At 34.3% G+C, this 14,886-nt stretch overlaps 1 long non-coding RNA gene across 1 annotated transcript in view; it reads right to left on the minus strand.

Moving 5' to 3' along the window:
* LOC142325143 (uncharacterized) overlaps positions 1 to 14,886 on the minus strand; it is a 248,082-nt gene that overhangs the window by 13,909 nt on the left and 219,287 nt on the right. The window contains exon 2 of the long non-coding RNA XR_012756492.1: positions 7,687 to 7,987. This is a non-coding gene — a long non-coding RNA (uncharacterized LOC142325143). The remainder of the gene's footprint in view (positions 1 to 7,686; positions 7,988 to 14,886) is intronic.

Genomic DNA, 14,886 nt, shown 5'->3' on the forward strand with positions numbered 1-14,886 from the left:
ACGTGAGATACGAGTTTTAGTCGGTAGGGTGCGGGTACACATAGGCTCTTAATAACATCTAGCTGTACCCGTGCGAGTCCGACACTCCGCCATTCACGCGGGGTGCGTAAATGGCATTTCTCAGACTCATCTATAACAAAAACAAAAAAAAAAGGTCTCATGTGTGACCTTTATTTTATATTCGAATATAAAATTTTCTACTCTTTTTATTGGTGGGGCCAAAAATAGGTCATTCCATTTGAAAAAATCATATTAACCTTGAAATAAGGTCCAGGTCAAATCCAAGGTCATCATGAGGTATCACCCCTCTTCAACTTGAGTAACTTTTATTTAGGTCATTTTTTTGTATTGTGCGTGGTTTATGCACAATAATTTTCAATCGCCTGTAGCGATTAAAAACTATCTGTATTGCTAAACATGTGACTTGCATAACACCGAATGAGGTTCTGATTCAACCAAAAAATTTTCTTTTAATTATCTATTTCGGTGATTCTAAGATTAAAAGCACTCTTCTTGGAAATAGATAATACAACTGAATAAACTTTTGAACAAGCTGTATACTTTTTATATAAGCTGTACAATTTTTTCCAGTTTTTAATTAATAATTAATTTAAAATAAATAAGCCCAATATAATACAAGTTATATAATTCATTTACCTCCGTCAACCTTTTGAAGGTTGACACAGGTTAATTTTTGTTAGTATTTTTTTCTTTTAAGTTTTTTAAATACGTTCCGTGCAAAAACTTTGTTATTTATTAATTAAACTATAATTAGTAACCATTAGATATTTTTAAACATATTTTATCTTGGTATATTACATTATCTATGTTTTATTTTATAAAAAATAGATTACAGTGAAATATCTTTTTCTGTTTGTTTTGTATACTCTATATATATATATATATATATATATATCGATTATTTTTCCCTATTCTTTTATTGTCCATATTGCGTTCAGTAGATAAACTCTTAATGGAGCGTTAAAGATGAAATGTCAATTTCAGGCAGATCTCTTTTACCCGTTCCCTGAAACATAAAGGACGACTATTTGATGTGGCATGTTATTACGAAGCATTTTCTTTTTTTTTATGTTGACCATCGAGTTACAGAATTAGAACAATCCCTCTCTTTTTTCCTATAATACTCAAATAATTTTGCTTCAATAATTTATGGCAGTTTCCTAACGACTTAAGTTGAAAAAATGTTATTAGCTTGTATCCGCAAAAATAGAATTTTTATGTTATTCAAAAACTAATTTAAATGAATTATGAATTATTTTTAAAGATCTCTTTCCATTTATTACGAAAGTTTTTTTCATTATTTATTGAAACATTTTATCCTTTATAAAGCAATTAAATTGAAGTTTGCACTGGGAAATATAATTGCTTTTTTTATAAATTTATAATATTTTCTACTATTTAAAAATATTTTACTTCTTTAACTTTATTATTATTATTATTAATATTATTATTGCTAGGTTCAAACAGTTTTTTTTAATAAATAAATGAGTCTTGTGATAATTTGGGAAGCTCCAAGATATCTAGTCTATCTTTATTAAATATAGAGACTCATGTGCGTGTGTGTGTATGGGTACGTGTCTTGCTATTTGCTTTGTTGTCTGAATACCCTTCTGAAGTAATGCTTTACCAGCTATTCCCAGGAGGGGCGGGTCGCCAGGGATGGAGGTTTAGTCGGTAGTGCGCAGGAATACATACGCCTTTTTTACTATCTAGCGGAACCTGTTAGCGGGTCCGACACTGCTTCAGCGTCCATAAATGGGGTTCATACACCTCTTAAAAAAAAAAATCTAGAGACTCATAGGTAGTTGCATATTCGTGAAGTGATACTGTTTGTAATAGTGTTATTCCTTAGCTTCTTCATTCAACATTATTAATTATTAAAATGTAACAAAAGTGAACGCTGTGTAACAACTACAAGGAATGGTAATGTTAAAACTGACCAACTGTACAGAGCACCTAGGCTTTGATTTGATGATGTTTCAAAAAAAAAGGTTCTCTTTCAAAACGGAGCGTGCGATAAGCACAAACACTTTTTATATCAATATTATTTTATAATTCTTAATTTCTTTATATTCTTAATTCTTATTATTAATTAAATTCTTAATATCGTGAAATTCTTATATCGTATAAGTTCTTGACTTAGTTGGCGTTTTATTGATAGATTTTTTTTTAACAACGAAACAAGTACTTGATTTTCGAAATAAAAAATTAAAAATGGGGCATTTTTAATTAAAAAATCTCATTGAAGTTAAAAATATTTGGCGCTCAAAAGGTTAAATTAAATTCTTTTGTTGGAAATCGTACTATGTATAACAAGTAAGAATAATATTAAAACTGAAAAGGTTCTGGAAAATTGGGAAGACTAAATCTAACAATAATGTTAAAATTTCTTACAGCAGAGTTGTTGATGACATTTTCTATATATATATATATATATATATATCAAATTTAGCCGTTAAAATTAAAATTTATAACAGAAAATCTATTTTTGTGAACGTAAGATAAAAATATAACATCTCTGATAAATTAAACTTAAAAAAATAATGAAGCAAACTTAAAATAAATTAAAATAAAAAATTATATTTTTTTCAGATATTTTATAAATCTTTTGCTTTCTCAATTTGAGCCAAATTAACATAATTAGTCTTACCTTACAAGTGGATTATCATTTAAACTTGAATTTAAAACTGTTGATAATTAATATTTATTTGTGATCTCTGTTAGACGTCGCTTACGAATGCGGCAATAATAATAAATAAAAAATATAAAAAAGATAGTAAAATAGATTAAAGAATATAATAGCAAAATAGACTATTTTAATATTTAAATAATTAAGTGTAGACTAAATAAAATACTAATCTAAAGATAACAACGAAAATTGCGTTGATATATTATAATTACACCATAATAAATTATCCTACAACTTAAAATTGGTATTGCTTTGATTGGTTGATGACCTTTAATTATTATTTATGGAATAAATTTAAATTAATATATTTGAAAACTTGTCATAATTCGATAAAGTTGTTAGATTTATGAATACTAATCAATGATTTACTTCATCAAAGATAGCAAAACCAGATGTTCACAAAATTACTATTCAAATTAAATAATTACAATTCAGAAATGCAGTTTATTAACATCTGTCCAAATGTTAGATTGATATCATTTTATTGCTTGAAAAAATCATTATAAGTAACAAATTTTTAAAAATACTAATGATAAATTTGTTCTTTAAAAAAAGTGATTGTATCTAAATAATTAAACGTGAATAGAAATGTAAAACAAAATTGTCTCTTTTAATAGTTTAAAATCGTTTTTTTTTTTAAATGTGGAATCAAGTAATGATCGTAATATTTTTATAAGAGAAAAGGTATACAAAAATAGAACCAAAAACTTGCTCAAATTTGGTTTGTTGTTTCTAAGTAGTACCTAATACTTGCGGAGACAGGTAGAGGAGTATCTCAGAGATCGAAGGTGTGCAGTTAGTGCACAAGAAGAAGAGATACTTTTTAGCATGTGCGGTGGTGTGCCATAAGGCTCAGTGCTCGGTCCACTGTTATGGGTCCTGGCCTTTGATGGAGTCCTCCAGCAGACATACCCTGAAGGGGTTCAGCTCTTGGCTTACGCTGACGACTTGGCAGTACTCATTCAGGCCAAAACAATTGATGAGGTAAAGGATAAGGCAAATTCAGCACTCGAAATAGTCGGTAAATGGCTGCATTCAAGAGGACTACAGCTCTCAGTGGATAAGTGCAAATATATCAAATTTACCGGTAGAAGGGTGTTGGAACCAGTGGATGTATATATATATATATATATAGAAGGTAACATTGCTGAAGTTCAGGTATTGAGATACTTGGGAGTTACTCTGCAAAGAAATTGTCGTTTCACTGAACATGTGTTGAACGTCTGTCATAGCGCAGAGAAAACGATTAAAAGCTTGAACGTTATTATGTCAAAGCACAGAGCTCCTAGGATATCGAAAAGGAGACTACTTGCTACAACCGTAGTCTCATCGATTTTGTATGCGGTTCCTGCATGGTGGTCCGCTATGACTATTAACAGGAACAAGGACAGATTAAAAAAGATACACAGGAGGGTATTGCTTGGAGTAGCATCCGCTTACAGAACGGTCTCGTATGAGGCCCTCTGTGTGCTTTCTGGTGTGCCCCCTATTGATCTCATTGCTAGACACAGGGTTGAGAGGTTTTTAGGACTTGTGGATAATGAAGTCAGACAAGATATTAATAATATGGGGTTTTAGATTGTAGTTTGGGTGGACAGCCTCAGCGGTGAGAGCCAGCATGCTGAGGTGTGCTGGTTTCGATGAGCCGCTGAGGACTCCTTGGGTTGACTGTTAGGTTTTCTTAACTAAGTTAAAAAAAGGAAAAAATCTCAAAAGAGCCAACCGGTAGGCCTGACCTGCCATGCCGGTGTATAGCCGGTAGGTGGGGAGGGCCTATTAGAGTAATGGACACTCCCCTGGGTGGCGTAATACCATCAAGTCGGTCCGGCCCAGAGGAATTTAAATAAAAAAAAGAAAAAAAAAGGTAGAACCTAAAAAGAGACTTGAACAATCGGGATTTCACAGTTGGAAGAAATCTGAACCGAACATATATAATCGCGTGAAGGATTTTCAAACTAAGCGAACTCATTTTTAGAATTTTAAACTTGTTTCAAAATGAAACAATTTATTTAACGTATACTTTTTAATGTAATAGTAGATGAAAACTTTTATTGTCGTGTGTTTGTTGTAACAAATGGTAATATTATAGGCCGTCAGGGCCTCACTATACCCAGTACTGAACAGTGTCAGCCCATATCCACTGGCGACCAAATTGCTCATTTTTCGGCTATACGTCCTGCCTATTCTAACATATGCTTACCCGGCATGGGGAGCTTTGTTGAACTCCACGCTTCAAAAGAAATTAGAAGTTTAATTATTAGAAATTAGAAGAAATTAGAACGGGGCGCATTTCTCCCTCCAAATAACTAGAGCTCTGGTAGGCGCACTCCTGCTAGCCCATAGATCCTGGTACCGAAAGTACTTCAGCGGATGGACTGAAGGGGAATCACGCCGGGATTACTAGGCTCAAAAGCTTAGTCTATCACGGTCAGAACCAGTAAATAAATTACACCATGGTCCATACGGATAGGAACGCAAATTACCAAATCCGTCTATAAATAAAACTTCAAATTTATAACCGCCACTAAATAACCGATGAAATCCGCCCGATAATGGAAGAATACAGCAGCAAGGGGCATTGTCCTGGCTCTGCGATCTGTAGGGAGAAATATTGCAACTCCCGCCATTCTTGCGTTCCGTTTCCCGTAATCTTATTTCATTGTAATAAACTAGTGTTACAAAAAATAACATCGGGATTTAAAGCTATTTGATATTTCTTAACTATACGTTACAGTAATGAATCATAGCTCAAATGAAAGAATAACTCTTACAGTTCTCCTACAAATGATCAATGTAACCTCTGTTCGACACGAGAAACACATCCAAACGATAGAAGAATTTATCTCATAATTTAATCGATATGTAATGGAACCGACAGCTTCTTCAGTCCTTTGCTCAAATAGGGTAGATCAGTAGGTAGCAAATGTAAGTATTTACACTTTTTAAAATCCCAAAGAAAAAAATTACTTGCGGTCAGATCGGATGACCTCAGAGACCACTGCAAACAAACTCATCGTATCCATTACTACCGATCCAGCGATTGGAGAAAACGTCATTCAAACGATTCCCTACAAAGTTTCATGTCAGTGAAGGAAGCCTACCTCCTCAAAATCTTGTTGTCTTATATAATTCTTTAATCATCCTGGAGTTGCCGAAAAAGACATGTAGGCAGCATATCTAAATCAGCAACTCCTGTTACGCTTACTTCAGCGAGAAAGAACGGTCCGTAAACTTGCCTTCGGGATATTGCATAGAAAACAATTAATTTTGGGTAATTCGTTTTCACTGCAAGAGTTCACGGGGTTTTCTGGCTCCCAAATACGATTATTATATATGTTATCCTTTATACTACAAAGAAATATTGATTCATTACAAAACACAATACGATCAAGAAAGTTGTCCTCTTCATGTTGCAACATTTCGATCGCGAAATCGGAATGCATAGTGTAATCGGTAGGCTTCAAAGCCTTTAACAGCTATAAACATTATGAACGCATATGTAAGCATTTCCTTAAAATATTCCACACTAACATAACCGGCATGCTAGTTCGCGGCTAGTCTTCCTAACAAATGTTAGACACTAGTCAGCGAAGAAACCCTGACACGTTCAATATTTTTCAAACACCCTTGATCAAACCGTACTGTTCCTTTTACACAGACATCCAGTAGTTTCAGACTGCTGTTGCCAACGACGAATGTTATTGTCTCTTGAAGGATCACAATTAAACTTTCTATCCACAGCAAATTGAGCTGTAATTACAGATCCAAATTTAGTAAATTGTAAAATACAGAAGGCTTTCCGTATAGGAATTGTCATCTTTACTAGTAGCGCTGTTAAACAGAAAGATAACAAATCAATCTGTGGTCATACGTGCAACTAAAACTATCATTTTTTCTCTTTGAATCTAGCCTTAAATGAATACTGTATATCTCATACGAAAGTTATTATAACAAATTAAAACGCCGATATCGTTTTTGTTTACCCAGTGTAACGGAATTTTATGAGATAATTTTATAAACCGAGCCTTTTATTATAAAATTACCGTGCAATTAAATCGTATCAAATAATTGAAGAAAATGCTGTGATACAGATATAACTTTCTCCCACCCGAAAAACAAATAATTTTAAACTTATAAATTGGATATCAAATGAAACTATTGACAAAGCATGTTTTTCACTAATAGAGTATTATAATTTATTGTCGCTAATAGGTAATTAGAATTAAATCTCTGCAAATAACTTTGAGAAATAGTTGTAAATTAGTAATGAAAAAAATACATTTCACTAGTATAAATTTCATTAATAAAATATAATTTTAAGGTTGGTTTTACAATATTAAAATAATTTAATTCATGAATAATGTACAAAACGTTTTGTTTATTTCTTATGATGAACAACTATCTAATTAAAAAATAATCCGGAACTATTGTGAAACTTTTTCATCAGAAAATACGGTTTCACTTCTTTCTTTTTTGGAAATGAAAATTAATTTTCTTTACTTTTTCTACATGTATGTAATGACATAATTGTTAAAGGTCCGTTTTTAACCCCCTTAATAGTGATAAGCATTAGTGTGCTTTCCTGCTAGGCCGAAGGTCTTGGGTTTAATTCTCAGCTAGGCTCTGGAAAAGTTATAAGTTAACCCTAACATTCATGACCTAAATTAAAGCTAATAACCCTTGTAGTTGATGCGATTTAAAAATAAAAAAGACATCCATTCTTATATTAGTTTTTGTAGTCGTCTTTTTTTGTGGTTAATAATCGTTAAACATCTTGCGTATCATTTTGTTAACCAATATGTACATCTAAACATCATTGGCGGTCCCCTGAATATAACAAAATAAATAAATATTATATTTTAATATAAAATTTAATTACACGTTACGTTTTTAAATTATTTTTACTATTTACAAAAAAAAAATACATGATCTATTACTATGAATATATTAATTTTTATTAGACATGTAATTACTACCTTGTATTTCCCTCGTAGCTGAAAGTGGTAGTACGGTAATTCCAAGTAGGAGATCAGCTACAGCTAAGTTAACAATCAACGAGTGCGTTGGAGTTCGTAGCGTAGGGCTGGGTACGACTGATAAAATAACCAAAAGATTTCCACACACAGTGAGCAAGATGAAAAGAGTAAGTATTACAAGTTTTGCTGCAATCCAAGGATCAGTCCAACTTAAACTAAAATGTTCTTCATTTGAATCGGCACTCTCTTCCAGTTCTGTCCAATTGTAATCGGTCCAATTAAACGGTTTTATAACGGACATCTGTAAATATAAACAAAAACAAATATTTTAATATTTATTACCTGAATATCACTAAAAAAAATGAACTGGTTTTATAATTTAATAAAGATTGGTAAATATTCCGATTTGATTTTAATCAAATCTCTATAGCTTAAAAATTTCATCCTGATTTTAGTAACAGATTTCTTCCTAAATTTGACTTTTTTTTGCCCTAAATGTTGAAGAAGTCATTAATTATAAAAAATCCGACGATATAATTGAAATAAAAATCTAAGAGCAAAGTCGGGAAAGTTATTTGTAACATTTTGCTAGCTTTTTTTTTACTTAAATTAATTGAAAATGTCACAATACTGGCGGTTTTTATATCTCAGCTATAGCGGCTTTCCAATCATAAATAGGTAGATAAATTCCTACCGAAAATACTGTTCCAAATTTCATAAATATATCATTATTACCAGATGGATTCAATATTTCATATTTTATCTTATCCATCTTCTAATGAGCCTTATATTTAATTACGGAAAATAAATTAACGTCAAACCACTGGAATATTAAAACTCCGTAATACTATCAAGCGCATTTTGACTCAACCAAGTGCAAAGCATTCCAGTTTTGTTTTTGTTATGGATTCTACAGCCGTCAGCCATGAGCTTGATAGTGTGGGTGCCTTCTAAATTCGTTGAACTCAGGCGGTAGTAAATTGCAGAAGATATCTGATTGGAATCAATTGTATACTGGATTTCAACTATAAGTCGCAATATATTTTGGCTTTGGTTTGTGAATCTTTTGATGATTCTTTGTACTCTGTGAAGTTAAATACATACGTTTGTCTGAGATGATTATTATCTGGCAGTTTAGATATGTTTAAGTTCTTTTGATAGTCAAAACTAAACAAATTATGCCACTGTCTTTGACACAAAGAAACTAATTACACACAAACGCCCACATACACACACTTACAAATTAAATATATTAAGAAAAAAATCTGATGTGGACACCACATGACTTACTTAAACGCCTATTAAATTACATATACACATTTTTTTCTTAATGAAAAGTACATAAAATTTTATTTCATTAATAACTATCTGATATTTTTTCATATTTTTTTATTGTTAGAATTATTATTTATCATAAAACGTTTTTTACAATCATAGGTTAATATAAGTATTAATAAATTAATATATTTAAATTAAAAAATAAAAAATGTTAAAAGAAAGGAGATGAAGTCGATTCGAAACGATGTGCCTTGTAAGATCTAAATATTTCAATAATTAAAATTTTATTTGGCTATGACTCTGGAACCAATGAAAATAAGTACCATTTATGATATATCGTTTAAAAGCTCTCAATGTGGGCTTATTGCTGCAGTTAAGAAAAAAAAAATCTAATTCTTTTTTGGATTTTTGGGTTTTGTTGGATACTTTTGGTTTAGTCAATTGCAATCAAAAGGAGAGGTGCACAACTAGATGTTACAACAGTCCTAAATCCAAAATGTTAACATCCTACTGCTAATCGTTTTGAGTTATGCAAGATAAATATGTACATATATACGTAATACAGAGGTCACGCCGAAACTAGTCAAAATGGATTCAGGGATGATCAAAATGGATAATTCCGTTGAAATCTGAAAACTGAAATTTTTCGTGATCATAATACTTCCTTTACTTCGTTCAAGGAACGAATTTTCATGTTGGTTACCTTCTTTTCTGTTTAGCCTCCAGAACCACCATAAGGTATTACTTCCCATCGATTCTCTGGCATTGGTCCAATCCTTATAAGTGCGAATGAGAATGCATCATTCTTTGGCATAGCGGTTTCACCAATGATGGCGGTGAATTAATGGGCGTCGATTTTTTTGATGGAACAAACATCGATATTACCGTTGGTAGGTTTATCCCTGCCAATGTTTGGCCCAAAAACAGGCTAATGGATAGATGGAAGAATAGATGTAGAGAAGAGGGGGTTTTAAGACGAACTAAGGAGCTAATACCGGACACTAGGCATAGCAGAAGGTTTGGCAGATGGTTTATACGTTGCAGCTATTTACTGCCCATGGTAACTTCAATGATTACCTATATAGGATCGGAAGAAGATCAGAACCCAAATGCATGTACTGCAACGAGGATGACACCGCTGAAAACATACCTTTTTCAATTGCGGTAAATGGAACACTTTGAGATGTGAAGCTGAAATCACAGGGAAAAGGCCGGTAGAATTGATAACTTATATGCACGGCAATGAATTGCAGTGGAAACGGTTGGATGATTATGTTTGACAAGTGATCAAGCAAAAGGACATAGAGGAGCGGCAAAGGGGGTTTTAGAGTAGGGTAGGGCGGATACCCGCAGTGGTGAGGGCCGACATGCCTTGGTGTGTCGGCTTCAAAGATCCACTGGGGACTCCAGGGGATGCTAGGGCACTATGAGAAAAATTAGAAAAGACCCGACATCACGTCTCGACAGAATTGTTTGGGCGTGGTGTCAAAAGGGCAGCAAAAAATAACTCAAAATAGCTGACCGGCGAGCCGACCTCCCATGCCGTATTTCCAGCCGGTAGTTGGGAAGGCTCATTAGAGTAAACAAACACTTCTCTGGGTGGCGTAATACCAAACAGTCGGACCGGCCCAGGAGAGTAGAGAGAAAAAAAATGTTTGTAATTGGAAGGTAGTTGATTGCTCAAGTGATCATCGATTGGTAGTCTATGAGATTGCTGGTGGCTTGAGGGAGCGCTACCGATGTAACGTTCCAGTTCAACAGGGTCGTTTTCTGCATAGGCATGCGGATTGGAAGAAATTTGTTGATTTTTTCGACCAGGCTCCGAGTTTTGGATCGGAGTCTGGATGTCTTGGATTTGGAATTGGCAATTGGTTTGTTGGCGGCTTTTATTGATGCCGCTGAGTATTCAATTCCCCGAAGTTATGGTCAAGAGAGGATTGCATCATGGTGGAATAGGGAATTGTTAGGAATGAAGAGGCCAGTTTGTCGTTTGCGAAGAGCTTCTCAACGTGAGTGATCCGGAACGACGGGCAATCCTTGTTGCTTAATACAGAAATCTGAGACCTCATTGCTTTCATAAAGTCCGGACAGAGAAAAGGGACTTCTGGCTTTCCTATGTTCATAAGCAGGGGAACAGGGATCCCTGGGGCACAGTATGTAGCATCTTGGGACACAAATGACGAAAGGATGTTCTTCTATGTGCTCTCTCGACCAGGTTTTGTGTAATTTCGGATACTTCTGAAATTTTACAGAAATTGCAAAACAATTTACTACCTGATGATAGTGAAACTGGAGAGACCGTATATGATCTGTGGGTGCGGCGAGAAGTCACTCAGTTACCTCTCGCGGTGCAGTGTCGTTAGAAATTACCGAGGCTGAGGTGCGTAAAGCTATCTGTAATTTAGACAGGGGCAAGGCCCCAGGCTTAGATGGAATAACGACGGAACTTCTTGTTTGCTCGGTTGGGGTGAGTGTGAGAGTTGTCACACAATTTTTTAGTAAATTGTTGTTTAGTGTATACATCCCTGTGTGCTGGAAGAAGGGGATTGTAAAGTTGTTGTTTAAAGGTGGCAACAAGGATCCTGCTGTTACTTCTTCGTATAGGTCTTTGAAAATGCTTCCGGTTACTGGTAAGGTCATTGAAAAGGTTCTGTATCTGTGTATAAATGAGAGGTTAACCTCACAAAGATTGTTTATGGAGAATCAGTACGGGTTGCGTCCCAGAAAGGGTACTGAGGACACCATACTTCGTGTGATGAGTGTGGTAACGACCAGTGAGATAGAATATTAGAATTTTCCTGGACATTTCCGGAGCATTTAATAATTTTAATAGCCTTCTATATTTACCAACTCCAAAAGATGGAATTTACTGTAAGTGAATTTAAAGTTATACAAAGTTATTTCAGTCATCGAGGTGTGCTGCTGCGCTAGGACAGCCATGAGGTTGGCAAGACGCTGTCCAAGGGATGTCCTCAGGGCAGCGTATTGGGTCATTTATTGTGAGTGGTGGAGTTTGATTCTTTCCTGCGGCTGAGGATGCCCAGCGGGTGTTGCATCGTGGCTTATGCTGACGATGGACTCCTGCTGATCGAAGAAAGATCGGAGAGGGAGATTGAATACCGAACCTGATTGGGGTCTTAATTTTGAAACCATGAGCATCCTGTATAAAGACGTGTGCGAGGCTGTTATGCTATATGCGGCGCCTGTTTGGACGGATAGGCTAAAATATAAAAGTTATCGGGACATATTATTAAAGGCTCAGCGCCTAATATTGTTAATGGTAACGAGTAGTTACCGTTTTATTTCACGAGAGGTAGTCTTGGTGATTGCATGTGAGAAACCGATAGACTTGATTGCGGCTGAGAAGCGGAACTGGTATGTTGCTAAGAAGTCCGGTGAGTTGACTTCAGATAAAGTTCAAGAAATTGAACATGGCAATGCCTTGTGGCAGGCCAGACGGGATGAGACAGAGGGTGGGCGTTTTACGCCTGATCACTTTCCAAATGTTGTTGGTTTGCGGGACGCCTCTTGGGTACACCCTAATAAATATGTGACGCAATTTTTTCCGGCCATGGTGCTTTTTGAGACAGACTGCGGAAATTCGGCCTTGTAGATTCTGGGATGTGTTCTCAGTGTGGACAATTGGATGACACCTACATGTTCTTTACGAGTACTACGAGTTAATGCGCACGGAGACCATCTTTCGGCTTGATCTTATCGGGTCGGCGTTGGATCTCCATGAAACTGGAGGAGCCAGGCCGAATGGATGTAGTGGAGAGTTTTATAGCAAACTTGGCAAAGAAAAGATCTGAGGGGATCTAGAGCCCTGCTTAGATTTCTCTTGTATTCTGTTTTTGCTGATATTTTGGTTTATGAATTACGTTTTTGATGTTGTTTTTTTTGTTTTGTTTTGTTTCGTTGTTACTGGGTTGTTATTGTTCCGTGTAATATTTTTATGTTTCGTGTTGTATGTTGAACTCACTTTTACCTTCTACGGGTAGGTGGTTCAGTTTCTTAGTTTAGTTAAGTCTTTTCGGTCTTCTTTAAGACTCGGTAAAATGTGTCTTGTTTTGAGTTCATTAAGTAGTATTACATCGACGGGAATGTCACTACTGGTGGCATTCGCATCGGTGGCATCCTGGCCGACGCAGACTGGAATATGTCAAAAGCCGAGATTTCGAAGTTGACCTCCGGTAAAGCCCATAAGAGCTATGAACTGGGGGAGGTGGAGGGTGTCTTCCCCTACGGGGTTCAGGATATGTATGAATGTAAATAAAGTGTACAGTCTCAGGTTGACCATTCCGGAGTTTATATACACATCGTTTTTATTATATTTTTAATTTACAAAAATATTCGTCTTATTCGAAACATAATAAAGAAATAAAAGTATTTATTAAAAAATATACTATTAATGACTTAACGATCATCCAAATAATTTAATTCAAAATCTTTTGGACAACAGTAATATCGTATTTTCAAGGCTGAAAAGGTACAGTGTTTTACAATTGCCTGACAGATTTTAAAAATTTAGCTTTAAATTTCTAAATTTGACGATTTCATTATATTAATGGTCTATATAGGAACAGTGTTTTTTTTTTTTTATTTTGTAAATATTTTAATCGGATGAGGACTCCTTTGAGATGTCATTGGGAGGAATGTAAGACCGTAGTCCTGGTGGGGGATTCCCTTGGGAGTTCCCCACTAGAGGCGCGGTATCAAGACCGGAGTCCCGGTGGGTGGTTCCCTTTTGGGAGCTATCCATTAGAGGCATGGCAAGACCTAGTCCCGGCTACCTGGGCGGAGTCTTGTGCCCTTCGAAGGTAGTTTGAGGCGCTGGCACAACTCGGATCTAAGTTTGTGCTTAGTTGCGGATCCGGATCCAAGGGGCGGTGAAAATAAAGAAGATAAAAAAAAGTATTTTAAGCTGATTATAGATTCCTAATTGTAAACATGTTTCAAAATTAATTTCGTGTTTGTTTTTTTAATACTAATTGTATACTTTTTTCTTTTATTTTCCTGTGATTTTTTGCAATTTTTTTCACCCAATGAAAAACACATTTTTTCAGTTAATTTTAAATGTAGTGTCAAATGAAATATTTTTGTTAGCGAACAAAATATAAACTACATACAAAACAGCCTTATTCGTAGTTTTCAATACATCAGAATCAGAAATTAAAACTCTGTTTTTTATTTTTGTTTTTTTTTTACATGCAACACGAAATTGTTTAAAGTTGCATGGTTATCATATGTATCACATTCAGAAGAGATTTTTCAACGTGTTATAGTTCAAAATTTAAAAAAAAGAAACACCTATAAATATCTACATTTGTAAGCCTATTACATTTTGGTTGTTTTATGAATTAAAAAAATATAATAACCTAGTAAAAGAATCTTCAGAATATAAAGGTATAAAAAATAAATAAGAAGCTAATCGGTCTTAATGCTTACATCAGTTCATATATTCATGCGAACATCTTACTAGCTCATCAGTTATAGTCAAAATTGAATAGTTCTTCAATAAAAAATTGAAGAAACTTGTCCAAAAGAATTTAAATTTTAAATCGTAAAACATGAAATTGATGTTGTGGAACAGTAACAATTAAATTGACGAACGGTTCAATAATAAATGAAAATAGTAAAATTATGATAATGCGACAAAGTAAATAATGAATAATAGTGTTAAATGGAACAAAAGAACTTCAAATAGATTAGAATTGGAGTTAATTAGAAAAAAGGTCAGGAAATATTGAAAACTATGTTTCATTGATTTAAAATAATTTATTTTATACCATAACCGTCATAATTTTTTTATATGTATTACAGATATATCGAGCAAATATGGTTGGTTTTTTTTGGCTTTTGATGCGATACTATTGTAATGCCCTAAAGAAAAAAGCTTATCTCTGAAATGACATATCATAA

The sequence above is a fragment of the Lycorma delicatula genome, chromosome 5, assembly GCF_047948215.1.
Source record: "Lycorma delicatula isolate Av1 chromosome 5, ASM4794821v1, whole genome shotgun sequence".
NCBI lineage: Eukaryota > Metazoa > Arthropoda > Insecta > Hemiptera > Fulgoridae > Lycorma > Lycorma delicatula.